Consider the following 15,800-nt stretch of genomic DNA (forward strand, 5'->3'; position numbering starts at 1 on the left):
AAAATGCATCAGTAGTTTAAATATATGTGAATATACATACATAGGCAAGGATGTACACCCATAACTTATGTTGCACACAAAGAAATGTTAAAACCACTGGAATCAGTAAGTACATTTAACATACCTAATTTTAGTTAAAGGGAAATGTTAAATATGCACCAGTTGAATGAATAAGCTGCAGGCAAGAATAAAAATTTAAAGACAGAAACAGACTAAATGAAAAAGAGCAATGTATATCTTTCTAGTAGTACAAGGAACAGAGTACCAGCTTTTGAAATAAACTAAACTGCTAGCTACAGGCAACTGAAAAAAGTACATTAGTGACAAAATACAGGTGTTCTCCAACCGAAAGTTAAATAGGTGTTTTGAGTCTGATTAGAAAGTGGAAGTACAAGTGCTACTCTTCAGTTTTTACAGAGCATTAGCATTATATATATATATATATATATATATATATATATATATATATATATATATATATATATATATAGATAGATAGATATAGTTAACGTGTTATTTTTGGGGGTGGGAGAATTCTGTGTTATTCTAATAATAAGAGGTCTGGTATAGTTGGAACAATACTGTACAAAATGATAGAAACAGACTATGAAAGATCAGCTTGTAACAAACACAGGGAATATTTGAAAATAGAATAAAAGATAAACTTCACTATACAACGACCCCCCCCATTAATATTCAAAGACATGCACACTAATTGGTCAGCGTGCACGTTGTAAATCAGAGCTATAGTAATGGAAAAAGGTCCGTCCGCCCAGACTTTTTCCATTACTATAACTCTTTTTTTACAGCAACGGAGAACACAAGATCTCCGTTGCTTCACACTGTCTCGCTATGTTAAACGAGTTTAACATAGCGAGACAGCTTTAAAAAAAGGAACAGAGATTCTCCGTTGCTTTTTTTAGAGCTGTTTTACTATGTTAAACTCCTTTAACATAGCGAGACAGTTTGTATAAAGCAATGGAGATCTTGCTTTCTTTGTTCCTTTTGCCCACAGCTCTGATGTACTGTGTAGGCATACTCATGCGCAGTACATCACAACTGCCGCAGCATACCAGACAGCTGTGGAAGGGCAGCAAGGAGGCATTATACAATGCCATTATTTAAGAAAAGTAATTATTTTTTTTCTTAAATAATGTCATTGTATAATAGCAATAACCCACTTCTGGGTGTTAGTAATGCTGGATTTACCCACGGTTGTCTTTAGCCACTCGGGCTTCGCCCTCGTGACCAAATCACACCAAATGTGGGTAAATCCAGCATTACCCACACCCAGGCATGGGTTATTGCTATATTATCCACAACTGGTAGACAGGGAAAACAGTGCTGAATTATACAAAGCATGAACATTTATAAAAAAAAGTGGGAAGGTGCATTTCTTTGTTAGTTTGTTGTTGGAAAATGAGAGTGACAGAAAGGGATTTTAATATTAATTTAAAAGGATATCAGAATAAAGATTAAGTTACAAATGAAAGACAAGCAGGGAAGAGTTACAGTGCTTAGAAGATGCTGGCAGGGCATAAATATTATACTTGCTGCAGTACATACTCCACCAAAAGGACTGAGACAAGACAAAGAATATTATGATAGAAATTGTAGCGTTTCACTGAGGATGTAATGGTAGTTGTTGGAAAATGAACACCATACAAAAAGTACAGTTGTGTACCTACCATAAATGTAGATGTTTGAGTGTATTCATTGTTGCAGTCATTACACTTGGGTTATCCTGCTGGCAGGCTACCCGCAGTCGGTCTGAATTCCAATGTCTTGGTCCAGCGTCGGTTGCTGTCACCTCTTCCCTGACGTCAGTGCGCCAGGGGTATAAAAGATGCAGCCGATGCCATTTTCTTCAGTTTTTCTTACCCCAGATGTCAGGTGCCCCCAAAAGGGTAGGCTAAAAATTCTGCTCATAAAAAAGCATGCACTAACATAAACATTACCTTCATCTTCAAGGAAATACACCACATAGGTTGTATAGAATAGAGAAGTACAGATAAGTCCCAGCAATGAAAGGGGGATGGAGGGAGGGTAACCTGGACTGCAACAGTGAATACACTCGAACATTTACATTTATGGTAGGTACACAACTGTACTATGTTCATCATGTTTCACTGTTGCAGTCATTACACTTGGGTTGAATCCCAAAGCTAAGTTAGGGTGGCTGGGCCTAGATAAAATTAGGAGTGGCTATGAGGCCCTGCAGAACTGCAGTGGCGAAGCCTGCTCTGGATTTAGAGTAAAGAGGTAAGTGGTAGTGCTTTGTAAAAGTGTGCACTGAAGTCCAAGTTGCAGCCTCCAAAATGTCCTTGGTTGGCACTCCTCTGAGGAAGGCTGCTGAAGTGGCTGCTGCTCTGGTTGAATGTGGCCTAATGCCCTTAGGCACTGATTTGCCATGTTGTGAATAGCAGAAACGAATGCAGTGTCCTATCCATTTTGAAATAGTCTGCTTTGAAATAGCTTTTCCTTGTGATCCTGCAGCATACCCCACTAAGAGCTGCTCAGTCTTTCTGAAGGCTTTAGTTTTGTCCAAGTAGAAGCGTAGTTGTCTGTGTATGTCCAAAGAATGCAGAAGTCTCTCCCCCTTATTCTGTGGGTTTGGATAAAAGGTAGGCAAATTAATGGTTTGGTTAAGAGCCACACTGGACACTACCTTAGGCATAAATGTTGGGTTTGTCCTTAGAAAAACCCTGTCGGGATGGAAAATAATAAAAGGTTCCACAGCCATTATTGCCTGTAACTCTGAGACTCTTCTTGCCGAGGTTATTGCTAGGAGCAGAGCTGTTTTCCATGATAAGTACATTATGTCAGCTGTAGTGGCTGGCTCAAAAGGAGGCAGTGTGAGTTTTTCCAAGACAAAATTGAGGTCCCATGCAGGTGTTGGGGCTCTCCTTGTAGGTCTTATGTTTTTGGCCCCTCTGAGGTACTGCCTTAGTAGTGGATGTGAAAAAATAGGTGGATCCGTATTGTAATGAGCTGAAATGGCAGAGGCATGGATCTTAATTGATGAGAAGGATAGGCCTTTGTCCAGCATCTCAGTTAGGTATTGTAAAATCTGAGGGATATTTGGTACAAGCATGTCCATTCCTTGTGCCTGGTTCCAAGCACAGAATCTCTTCCATTTTTCTGTATAAGATTTTCTGGTGCTGGGCCTCCTGGCCTCTAAAATAACATCAAAAATTGCTTTAGAGAGAGGTGAGTTCGGAATGGTTACATTATCAGCCATGCAGCCAGATTTAGGGTTCTGAGTTGGCTGTGCAGGATCTGAATGTTTTGTTGGGTCAGCAAATGAGGAATCAAAGGTAATGTCCAGGCTGGGCCTTCAGACACGCTCTTTAGGATTGGGTACCAGTGCTGGCGTGGTCAGTCTGGGGCAATCAGTATAATTTTTGGCTCCTCTTGTCTGACCTTTAGGAGTACCTTGGGGAGGACAGGCAATGGAGGAAAGGCATATACTGCAAGGGTTTTCCAGCTGAATGATAGGGCATCCACTTTCCATGCTTGATTGTGATAAGTCCTTGTACAGAATCTCTGTAGTTGGCAGTTGTGCGGGGAGGCAAACAGATCTATGCCTGGGCATCCCCATTTCCTTGTTATCATGCTGAAGATTTATGGATCTAGTTTCCACTCGTGAGGATCCTTGAGATTTCTGCTTAGTTCGTCTGCCAGAGTATTTGTCTTTCCTGGCAGGAATTGTGCTTGCATGTGTACTTGATAAGTCAATGCTGTGTTCCACAATGTCATGGCTTGTCTGCAGAGGGGGTAGGAATGTGTGCCTCCCTGCTTGTTTATATACCATATGACTGTAGTATTGTCTGTCTTTACCAGCAATTGTCCTGGATGAAGTAGATTCTTGAAGGCTGTCAGGGCATTCTGAACAGCTAGCATCTCTTTTTGATTGATATGAAGATGCATTTGGCTTGCTGGCCATGCTCCCTGAATACATTTTCCTGCCATGTGGGCCCCCCAGGCATAATCTGATGCATCTGTTGTTAGTGTCAGCCTGGCCGTGGGTACAGTGAATGGCTGTCCCTTGTTGTGGTGACAGGCCTGTGCCCACCATAGAAACTCCTGTTGCAGGCAGGGAATGAGGGTAATTAATGTTTCCAGGCTGTGGCAATGTTGAGTCCAAACACTTTTTAGATACCATTGTAGTTTCCTCATATGCAGTCTTGCATATGGAATTAGTAGAATGCGGGATACCATGAAGCCCAAAGCCTGCAGAATTTTTCTTGCAGATAACTGGGTCTTTGTTGCCAACATTTCGAAGTAAGAAGTCAGTTGTCTTTGTTTGTCTGGCGTGAGATAAGCCATCTGGGCAGTTGTATTTAAACTTGCACCCAGGAATATTATCTCTTGAGAGGGTACTAGTTTTGATTTCTTTTCGTTTACCGTGTACCCTAGGCAAATTAGTAATCTTTGTACAAACACCAGATGCCTCAGTAGAATGTCTTTGTTCTCTGCATGAATAAGGCAGTCGTCCAAGTAAGGGTATATATGAATTCCCCTTTGTCTGCAGAAAGCAATTACTGGTGCCAGGCATTTTGTAAAGACCCTGGGCGCAGTAGATAAGCCAAAGGGCAATGCAGAGAATTGGTAGTGCATTGATCCAGCTATGAATCTGAGGTATCGTCTGCAAGACTGTCTGACTGGGACATGCAGGTATGCCTCTTTTAAATCCAAAGTTTCAAGCCAAGCCTTCTTGCCCAGCATGGGCAGAAGCTGCTGCAGTCTCAACATTTTGAATTTTGGAACGTCCAGAAAAGTGTTTAGAATAGACAGGTCCAGAATTGGTCTCCAGGCTTTGTCCTTTCTGGGTACCAGGAATAGTCTTGAGTAAAATCCTTGTCCCTGCTCTTGCTGTGGTACTCGCTGAATGGCCCTCATTGTCCATGAGGGATGTAACTTGCTTTTGTGCCTCTGCCCTTTGATTTTGTGGCAAGTCTGGTATACCTTTTGCCTTTGGCAGGGTGTGAAAGTGGAATTTGTAGCCCTGGGACACTATATTCAAGACCCATTTGTCCTGGGTGATTATATGCCAATTTTGTGAAAAAAGTGCTATTTTCCCCCTAAGGGGGCTGCCAAAAGATAAGTTCTTGGTATTGGCAGAGGAAAGTCATTGGGACTGTTTTCTATATGGCTGTGACTTGTCTTCTCTGCTTTTGGAGGTAGAAACACCCCATTGTTTAGGCCTGTATGAACCTTGGGGCTGGGCTCTGCCTCTAGGGTGTCTGTATCTGCCTCTTTGTGGCCTGTCTGACACTGGAAAGGACCAATTCTTTGAAGGCCAGTTCCTGCTAAATCTGGGTGGTTGTACCTGTAAGAAATCCTTAACTGTCTGCATAGATTTCGCTTTATCCTCCATTTTCTTCAACACCTCTTCTGCCTTAACACCAAACAAAGTATCATGCTGTAAATGAGCATCCAATAATTTTGCTTTAACATGATCAGGCAGATTTTGTTCCTTTAACCAAGCATGTCTTCTAATGACAGTACCCATAACAGCGGTCCTGCAAGGGGCCTCCAGTGAATCAAAACCACATTGCAAAGTATGCTTCCCCACTTGTTCAGCTACATGCAATAAATCCTGCATTTCCTTGTTATCTGGACATTCAGAATTTGTTCACATTTTCTGTTTTAGCAGTGGCTGATATTTAAGCATATGAAACTGACAACTTAAAGCCCTTACAGCCAAGGTAGCAGAAGTGTAAACTTTTTTCCCCCATCTGTCCAGTGTCCTAGAATCCCTATCAGAGGGGACAGGGATTTTCGCAGTGGAAACTTTGACCCCTTTAGGACCCTGAGATATAGTTTCTGGGTCAGCAGCAGGGTTTTTATATAGACTCTGAAAATACATCATCTACTATGTCTAGAACAGGTGGAATAGCAAGAGGTCTGTGCTGAGGTAGTATAAGAAAGTCTCTGAGCCTTTTCTTAGTTTCTGAGTAATCTTGGCTCTCCCAGTGAAAGTGCTCCCTCATGGTGTGAAGGGTTTCCCCAAAAGAATAATCCTCAAGAGGAGAGGCTGAAGGAATAGACTGGTGGCAGATGGGAACCCCTGATCAAAGCAATTAGGTCTTCGGCCATTTTAAGCATCTGTTTTTTAGGCAGGGAAGTCTGTGCAGGAGAATGCTGTACTTGTTTCTTTGTCTTTAGAGCTGCTTTAGTCTTTGCCTTTGAAGCTGAGGTTGGCTTAACATATAACTGTGTGGGGTCTGAAAACACCCTCAGAAGCTGATGCCTGCTCAGTGGCTCTGGGCCCATCTGAGGGAATAGTTTCCGAGTGTCCAATACCTTGAGTATCCAGAGGCCTAGTTGGCTCCACGTGGGAGTCGGAAGTGGCCTGTGGCTCTGAGGTAGCGGGTGTCAGGGGCTGCGAAAGTGCCTCACTGAGAACCGGCGACTGGCCTAGCGGAGGTCTCGTCGTCGGTTTTAGACCTCAGATGCCTGTCCTTTTCCTTGCGCTTTTTATAAACTCCGGTCGTCGGCTGTTTCGACGGCATTATATAATTAAATCTTCGGCCAAGGTAATGAAAAGCAAAATCGTACCGACGCTTAATAGTGCATTGGTTAAATTTAGCACAAAATCGACAGCTAGCAACGTTGTGGTCAGGGCCTAGGCAAGGAATACAGTAAGAATGAAAATCCTTATGAGGTATTTGTTTCCCACAAGAAATACAATTGTTAACTTTTTCTGACATCGGTCTGGAGCAAGAAAAAAGTTTCCCCAACGAGCTACTTAGCTTTAATGAAGACTTCGGATCTGAAATTTGGATTTGAAAATCTCAGGAGTCGGCCGACCGGCACTTGCAAACTGCTTTTGCTTCGGGCACCACACGGCAAGAAAGACTGAAGAAAATGGCGTCGGCTGCATCTTTTATAATCCTGGCGCACTGACGTCAGGGAAGAGGCGACAGCAACCAACGCCGGACCAGGACTTTGGAATTCAGGCCGACTGCTGGTAGCCTGCCAGCAGGATAACCCAAGTGTAATGACTGCAACAGTGAAACACGATGAACATTAAGAAAGACATTTCTCAAGGGCCAGTACATAACAGACTACCAGCTGAGGGCATATGCTTAGAAATGCATGCATGTACATGAGCTCACTTATGTAATGAAAGAAAAAGAATGAACTGATTGGAATACACACATCTGCAAAGAAATACTTTTCTTGGGCAAGAGACATTACATATTGAAAGAACATTGTAACAGTGTGAACTACAAAAACATATTCAGTGATAGCATCAGACCGCGCATCGACATAAACTTGGTTTTGTAAACAAGTAAAAGACTACTGCGACAAACACTGAGATTTTCCACTATTTCTTCTGTAAAGGAACCTGTTTAATGACTGAGTAGATTTTAAAGAGAAACGCTATTAGGTTTTAATTTTACTAGTAAAGAGCTTGTGAAGTATTAAGGATAACTGTAAAGTGAGGATTAGAAATGTGGTTATTATGAAAGCAAATGGGATATGGAACAGTTATCTAGAGGGCTTAAAAAGTAAATGTTTTACAGAATTGAAAAGAATAAGTGGAGCACAACAGTTAAAGAACAAATAAAAGAAGTTAGAATGTCCATGAACATAGAGTAATTGTCATGGAACAACTGTGTGTGTGGTGTGTGTGTGTACATACACATATCTTCATATACATTTTTTTTTTTGCACTAGCCCTAGCAAACAATTTGCTGGTACAACATACGATACACCAAAAGGCTGGAAAGAAGTTAACTAAAATTAGAAATCAGGAGAATGGCAGGGCAGAAGTGGATCCAAGAAAAAAATTACGAAGTGTAATGGTAAACTACTACAGTACGCTATGTAGATAAAATGTACAGGAAGCTGAGAGCAACACACAAGAAAAGGAAAAATCTTGTTTTACAGACAATATATGTGTATTATTCGACAGACATGGCATGTGCATTAGTACTTGTAGTCATCTTTGTATTTACAGCACATTGTGACATGATGTTGATTTTGACCTACGTAAATTATTTTCTGTTTTTTTTATTTCTGGAGCTTTTCTACCAGGGCCACCTCTGAAAAAGATCATCATCATCCAGTCGGACTTTCCCAGTAAACAAATGTCAATAAATAAAATTTGGCCGTTTCAACTTCCTCAGTTAATACAAGTAGATAGGGGAGTATTAACATCAGAAAGAAAGGAAAATGAAATTAAAAAAACAACGAGGAACAATGAAAACTCCTGGAAGTGGGGCAATTCCAACATAAGTGTAGAAAAATAAGGACTGAGGGATAATAAAATGTCCGGCTAGTAGATTTCAATAATATTGCTCTGGGTGGGAATGTGCCCCTGACCTGGAAAGATGCAGACATTATAGTTAAACAAAAGGAGTGGAAAGATTCTCGGAATTCAGGGTCATAAAGACTCATTTAGATTATGAATAATGACTCCAAAGTGTTTATGACTACTCTGGCATAAAGAATGAGAGGGATACTACAAAGAATAATAGACCTGGATCAGTGAGAGTTTACAGAAGGAAGACCAGCATCTGACAATATTAAAAGAATCCTTACTATTCAAAAATATGTACTAGACAATACTAATAAACTAAAGTTAATAGGTTTTACACTGAATAAGTGCACGATACAGTAAGTTGGGAATTTAGGAAAAGATCCTTTGAGGCATTTTAGTTTCCACAAACATGAATATTAATATTCAACATCTATGGAGGAGCTCAAGCGATGGTAAAAATGTGGCAGTAAGCAGTCTTAAGCATTTAGCCTTACAAAATGACTAGACCAGATTGTCTGCTTTCATGATTACTCTTTTCTTTGTATTAAGAGCAATTAACCAGAGACATAACACAAGCAAATATAAATGGAGAAACACTAATAAGAAAATAGCCCTTATCATGGATGACATATTATTACACGTTACCAACCTGGAATATGACAAAGATCATATTTGAAAAACTGAAATATTTTACTTGTAATGAAAACAAAGTAAAATGCAGCATAAACATACAGTGGCTATAAAAAGTTTACACACCCCTGTTAAAATGCCAGGTTTTTGTGATATAAAAAATGAGACCACAATAAATTAATTTCAAAACGTTTCCCACCTTTAATGCGACTTATAACGTACAATTCAACTGAAAAATAAATCTGTTGAGGGGAAAAACTATAAAAAATAAAAAACATACAATAAGCTGGTTGCATAAGTGTGCACACCCTTAAACTAATACTTTGTTGAAGCACCTTTTGATTTAATTACAACATTCAGTCTTCTTGGGTAGGCATCTATCAGCATGTCACATCTTGACTTGATAATATTTGCCCACTCTTCCTTGCAAAAAGCACTCCAAATCTGTCAGATTGCGAGGGCCTCTCTTGCACACAGCCCTCTTCAGGTCATCCCACAGATTTTCTATTGGATTTAGGTCTGGGCTCTGGCTGGGCCATTCCAAAACTTTAAATTTCTTCTGATGAAGCCATTCGTTTGTTGATCTGGATGTATGCTTGGGGCCATTGTCATGTTGAAAGGTGAAATTCCTCTTCATCTTCAGCTTTCTAGCAGATGCCTGAAGGTTTTGGGCCAAAAGTGGTTGCTATTTAGAACTGTTCACAATTCCCTCCACCTTGACTAAAGCCCCAGTTCCAGGTGAAGAAAAGCAACCCCAAAGCATAATACTGCCACCACCATGCTTCATAGTGGTGATGGTGTTCTTTTGGTGATGCGAAGTGTTGTTTTTGCGCCAAACGTACCTTTTGGAGTTGTGGCCAAAAAGTTCAACCTTGGTCTCATCAGACCATAACACATTTTCCCACATCCTTTTGGGAGACTATGTATTGTTTTGCAAATTTTAGCCAACCCTGGATGTTTTTCTGGTAAGAAACGCGTTCTCTCTTGCAACCCTCCCTCATAGCCCAGACATATGAAGAATATGGGAGATTGTTGTCACAAGTAGTACACAACCAGTACTTGACAGAAATTCCTGCAGCTCCTTCAGTGTTGCTGTAGGTCTCTTGACAGCCTCCCTGACCCGTTTTTGTCTCCTTTCATCAATTTTGGAGGGACGTCCAGTTCTTTGCAACATCACTTTTGTCCCATATTTTCTTCACGTTTTGATGACGGTCTTCACTGTGTTCTATGGTATATTCAATGCTGTGGAAACATTTTTGTTCCCTTCTCCTGATACCTTTCAAAAATGAGATCCCTTTGATGCTTTGTAAGCTCTCTGCAAACCATGGCTTTTGCTGTAGCAGGCAACTGAGTAAATGTCAGGAAAATCCTACTAGGACAGCTGAACTTTATTTGGGGTTAATCAGAGTCTCTTTAATTGATGGCAGGTGTGTACCCAAGAAGAATGAATGCTGTAATTAAATCAAAAGTTGTTTCAACAAAGTATTAGTTTAAGGGTGTGCAGACTTATGCAACCAGCTTATTGCACTTTTTTTTTTTTTTTAATATTTTCCCCTAACAGATTTGTTTATTTTTCAATTGAACTGTACAGGTTATAAGTCACATTAAATGTGGAAAAAGTTTTGAAATGATTTATTGTGGTCTCATTTTTTATCACAAAAACCTGGCATTTTAACAGGGGTGTGTAAACTTTTTATATCCACTGCAGGCTATATAGTAAGGAAAGTACAGTTGTGTACACATACCATAAATGTATATGTTCGACTGTATTCACTGTTGCAGTCATCACATTTGGGTTATCCCTGCCAGGGTAGCCCTCAGACGGCCCAAATACCAGAGGTTTAGAATTTCTGCGTTGGTTGCTGTCACTTGAGGACTGACGTCAGTTTGTCAGTAGTATAAAGTACGGCAGCCGACGCCATTTCATCAATTTTTCTTGCCCTAACGTCAGGAGCCCCCAAAGTAGGAGGCCAGGTTCTGGTGGAAGAACCCCACCAGTAGAAAGTAAATATCAATATGTCACTTGTAAGGAAAGAAAGACAATAAAGGGGGATGGAGGGAGGGAAACCAGGACTGCAACAGTGAATACACTCAAACATGTACATTTATAGCAAGTGTACACAACTGTACTATGTTATTCGTGTTTCACTGTTGCAGTCATCACATTTGGGTAGATTCCCAAAGCTGAGCTGTGGAGGGAGTCAAGGAAACTAGGGTCTGGCTAGGATGCCCTGCAAGACTGCAGAGGCAAACCCTGGCCTGGATTTGGAGAAGAGAGGCAGGTGGTAATGCTTGGTAAAAGTGTGAACAGATGTCCAGGTGGCAGCCTCAAGGATGTCCCTGGTGGGGACTCCTCTGAGGAAAGCTGCAGAGGTGGAGGCTGCTCTGGTGGAGTGTGTCCTGACCCGCTTGAGGGTAGGCTTTCCATGCTGTTTGTAGCAGAAATGGATGCAGTGTGCTATCCGTTTGGAAATGTTTTGCTTAGAGATGGCTTTGCCTTCTACCCTGTAGCAAAGCTAATCAGCAATTGATCAGACTTTCTGAAGGATTTAGTCCTGTCCAGATAGAATCTGAGCTGTCTGTACACATCTAGAGAGTAAAAAATCTTTTCCCCCTTGTTCTGGGGATTAGGAAAGAAGGTGGGCAGATGAATGGATTGGTTGAGACCAACAATGGACACCACCTTGGCCATGACGGATGGGTTAGTTTTGATCAAATGGTGTGAGAAAAGGGGCTGCTCAATGGGAAAATGAGCAGAAATAGCAGACGCATGAATTTTTATAGAAGAGAAAGAGAGAGCACTTTGTAGCAGGTCAGCTAAGTAATCCAGGATGAGAGGGATGGAGGGCTGTGTCGTATTGGCTCCCTTAGTCTGGATCCAGGTGCAGAACCTTTTCCATTTATCTGCATAAGACTTTCTGGTGCTAGGACATCTGGTCTCACTGATAACATCCAGAACCTATTTACTTAGAATGGCAGACTGATTCAGGATTAGGGAATAAGCCAAGCTGCCAAATTGAGTGTCTGCAATTTGGGATGCAAGAATTCCCCTTCCCTCTGGGTCAGGAGGTTTTGAATCTGAGGTGCCATGCAGGCAGCAGGGACAGGCTGCACAGTAAGAGCTACCAGTGTTGTCAGGGCCAGTCTGGAGCTATAAGAATGGTCCTTGGTTTTTCCTCCCTTATTTTGAGCAGTACCCTGAGGATGAGAGGTAGGGGAGGAAAGGCATAGACCGATAGGCTGACCTGACCCAGGGGAAGGACAGGTCAGCCACTTTCCAAGCCATGCAGTGATGCTCCTTGGTGCAGAATTTGCTGAGCTGATGGCTGGTGTGGGAGGCAAAGAGGTCGACCTTTGGGTTTCCCCATTTCTGAGTTATTAGGGTGAAGGTACTTCTGTTGAGTTACCACTTGTGTGGGTCCAGAAGGTTTCTGATTAATTGGTCTGCCAGAGAGTTTAGAGAGCCTAAAGAGTGCTAACAAGTGTAGTTGCATGTGAACCAAAGGGTCATGGCCAGCCTACATAGAGGGTAGGAGTAAGTCTCTCCCTGCTTGTTGATGTTCCACATCACAGAGGTGTTGTCTGTTTTGATCAGGAGAACCCCTGAAAAGAGAAGGGGTTTGAAAGCTATCAAGGTGTGCTGCACAGCCATCATCTCTTTTTTGATTTATTTGCTGAGAGATTTCCTGACGGATCTATTGGCCCTGTATGCACCTGGCATCCAGGTGTGCACCCCAGGCGTAGAATGATGCGTCTGTGGTGAGGGTCTGGGCAGGGGGGGGGGAGAAGAGCAGTCCCTTGTTGTGGGAGCATGCTGTTACCCACCAAAGAAATTACTTTCTGAGGCAAGGAATTATATAGGTAGAAGAGTTTCCAGGTCTTGAGAGTGTTGACACCAAAGGCTCTTTAGGTACCATTGAAGTTTCCTCATGTGCAGTCTGGCACATGGAATGAATAGTATGCAAGATGCCACGAACCCCAGAGCTTGCAGTTTCTTCCTTGCAGACAGCTGGGGCCTGGTGGCTAGTTGAGAGTAGTAGTTTGTCAGGAAAATGTGTTTCTCTGGTGTAAGGAATGCCATCTGGGATGCTGTGTCCAGACTTGCTCCCAGTAAAATTATCCTTTGGGTGGGCACCTGTTTGGATTTCTTTTCGTTGATTGTGTATCCTAGGGAGGTTAGTAGTGTCTTTACAAAGGCCAGGTGCTTCAGCAGCTTTTCCTGGCTGTCTGTCTGAATAAGACAGTCGTCTAAGTACGGATAGATATGAATATTTCTTTGTCAGCAGAAAAGGCAATGGCCGGAGCCAGACATTTTGTAAAAACTCTGGGAGCAGTAGATAAGCCAAAGGGAAGTGCAGAGACCTGAAAGTGTTGAGATCCTGCCCTGAAGTGGAGATATTTCCTGCATGATTCCCTGATAGGAATGTGGAGGTAGGCCTCTTTTAGATCTAGGGTGGCTAGCCAAGTGTCCTTGGAGAGCATGGGTAGCAGTTGCTGGATGGTGAGCATTTTGAATTTTGGGATCACCAGGAAGGTGTTTAGAATTGATAGACTGAGGATGGGGTGCCAAGTGCCTTCTTTTCTGGGCACCAGAAAAAGTCTGGAGTAGAAGCCTTGGTGTATCTGTTCCACAGAAACGTGCTCTACTAATCTCATACAGAGAAGGGAAAGGATTTGCTTTTGAGCATCTGCCCACTGATTTGGTGGTAGATCTGGGAACCCTTTTGGGGTTGAAAGGGTATGGAAGGAAAATTTGTATCCCTTAGACACAATGTTCAGAACCCATTGCTCCTTGGTTATGGTGGCCCAGGTGCTTGAGTGAAATAAGAGTTTTCCTCCTAGGGGTACGTGAAGGTGGGCAGAGGGGGGGGGGAGGTGAGTCACTGTGAGTTCTTACCATAAGGGGGTGGCTTAGAACTCCCTGGTTTTGAAGTGGAGGTAGTCCACTGCTTAGATCTCTGCACTCCCTGGGGCTGCTGTATGGGGGGGGGGTCTGTTCCATAGGGCATAGGCTGGGCTGGTTTACTCAGAGCAGGAAAGGACCAGTGCTTGGAGGGACAATGCCTGCTGAACCAAGGGGGCTGGACTTGCAAGAAATCCTAAAATGTTTGCATAGATTTTGCTTTTTCTTCCATCTTTAAGATATCTTCTGCCTTAGTGCCAAATAAGTTATCAATCACCACGTACCAAAACCAAACGAAACTGGAAGCGAAAATGAAGGCAACAACCTTCAAAGTTTATTATAAACTTAAAATAAATCCACAGCAAATCCACGCTAACACCAAATGAATCAACGCCTTCACAGCATAAGCGTTTTCATCACAAATGGACTTCATCAGATAAAAACAAATGTTCACAATTAACTTTTTATAACAATTTAAAAACAAGGAACCAATCATGTAATAAGTTATCTTTGTGCAAGGGGGCATCCAACAATTTAGATTTAACATGGTCTGGCAGGGGCTGTACCTTAAGCCATGCATGTCTTCTAATGACAGATCCAGTGACTGCTGCCCTGCAAGAAGCTTCTAGGGTGTTAAAACCACAGTGCAAAGTGTGTTTAGTTACTTGGCTTGAAGAATGCATTAAGTCTTGTAAATCTTTACATTCTGCCCAAGCAGGAAGGGAAGACATTTTTTGTTTAAGGAGTTCCAGGGTATGTTGCTGAAATTTCAGCATATGGAATCGGCAATTTAGTGCTCGATAGCAAGAGTAGCTGAGGTGTATACTTTTTTACCTCATCTCCCCAATGCTCGGGAATCCCTGTCTGAGGGTGTGGGATTCTTAGCAGAGGCTGCTTTAATCCCTTTTGGCCCTTGAGAAATGACTAGAGAGGACAAATCTCTTTTCCTTTTTGATGGGGTAGCTTGGCTTACCCTGATTAGCATGATAAGGTCTTCCGCCATTTTAAGCATTTGAGACTGAGGCAATGTAACAGGTGCCTGAGAGTGGGTCGTCGGGTTTCTTGGGTGTGGTTCGAAGCCTGGGCTTAACAAATTCGGTCATTTTTGAAAGAACGGTAGTCGCAAAAGAAGACGTCGGTTTATATCGAGATTTGGTAGTGTGAAGGACTTCCTCGGAAGCCGGTGCCTGCTCAGCGGCTCCTGACCCATCCAAGGTACAGACAACCGTAGGTTCCTTAGTCGAAGAGTTTTGTGGCATACCGGACTCCGAATGGGTCTCGGTAGCGGCCTGCGAATCAACAGAAGTGGGCATCAGGGGCTGCGAAAGTGCCTCACTGAGTACTTGAGGACTGATGACTAGCTTAATGGAAGCATTGTCAGATGGTTTGGACCTGTGCGGTCTGTCTCTGTATTTACATTTTTTCGAAAGATCTGCTGTCGGATGGTTTACCGAAGACATATCGGAATTCAAAGACTGTAAACGAAAATATCTGGCTACAAAAAGGGCCCAACGATGGATAGTTCTGGCGCTGAACAAAGCACAGAAGCGACAACAGGGGACGTCGTGGTCTGGGCCTAAACAAGTGATGCAGTAAGAGTGGAAGTCTCGGTGTGGTATTTGCTTTCCACAAGCGAGACAATTATTAACTTTTTCTGACATCAGTTAGCCTAAGAAAAAAGGATCCCCCATGGGATACTTAGCTTTAGAAGACTTCAACTTCACTTTGGAGATGAAAACTCAAGTAGCGGCTGACCGGCACTCGTGTGAACTGCTTCTGCTTTGGGCTCCATGACAAGAAAGACTGATGTAATGGCATCTGATGCCTTACTCTGTACTACTGACGACCTGACGTCATTCCTCAAGCGACAGCAACTGACACAGAAATACTAAGCCTCTGGTATTCGGGCCGGCTGAGGGCTCCCCTGGCAGGGATAACCCAAACTTGATGACTGCAACAGTGAAACATGAAGAACATCTGTGCTGCAACACA

At 42.5% G+C, this 15,800-nt stretch overlaps 1 protein-coding gene across 1 annotated transcript in view; it reads right to left on the reverse strand.

The window, feature by feature from the left end:
- CEP350 (centrosomal protein 350) overlaps positions 1–15,800 on the reverse strand; it is a 3,609,946-nt gene that overhangs the window by 1,317,813 nt on the left and 2,276,333 nt on the right. The gene's annotated exons all lie outside the window — the stretch shown is intronic.

Source organism: Protopterus annectens, chromosome 10.part0 (genome assembly GCF_019279795.1).
Source record: "Protopterus annectens isolate FY-2018-M chromosome 10.part0, PAN1.0, whole genome shotgun sequence".
NCBI lineage: Eukaryota > Metazoa > Chordata > Ceratodontiformes > Protopteridae > Protopterus > Protopterus annectens.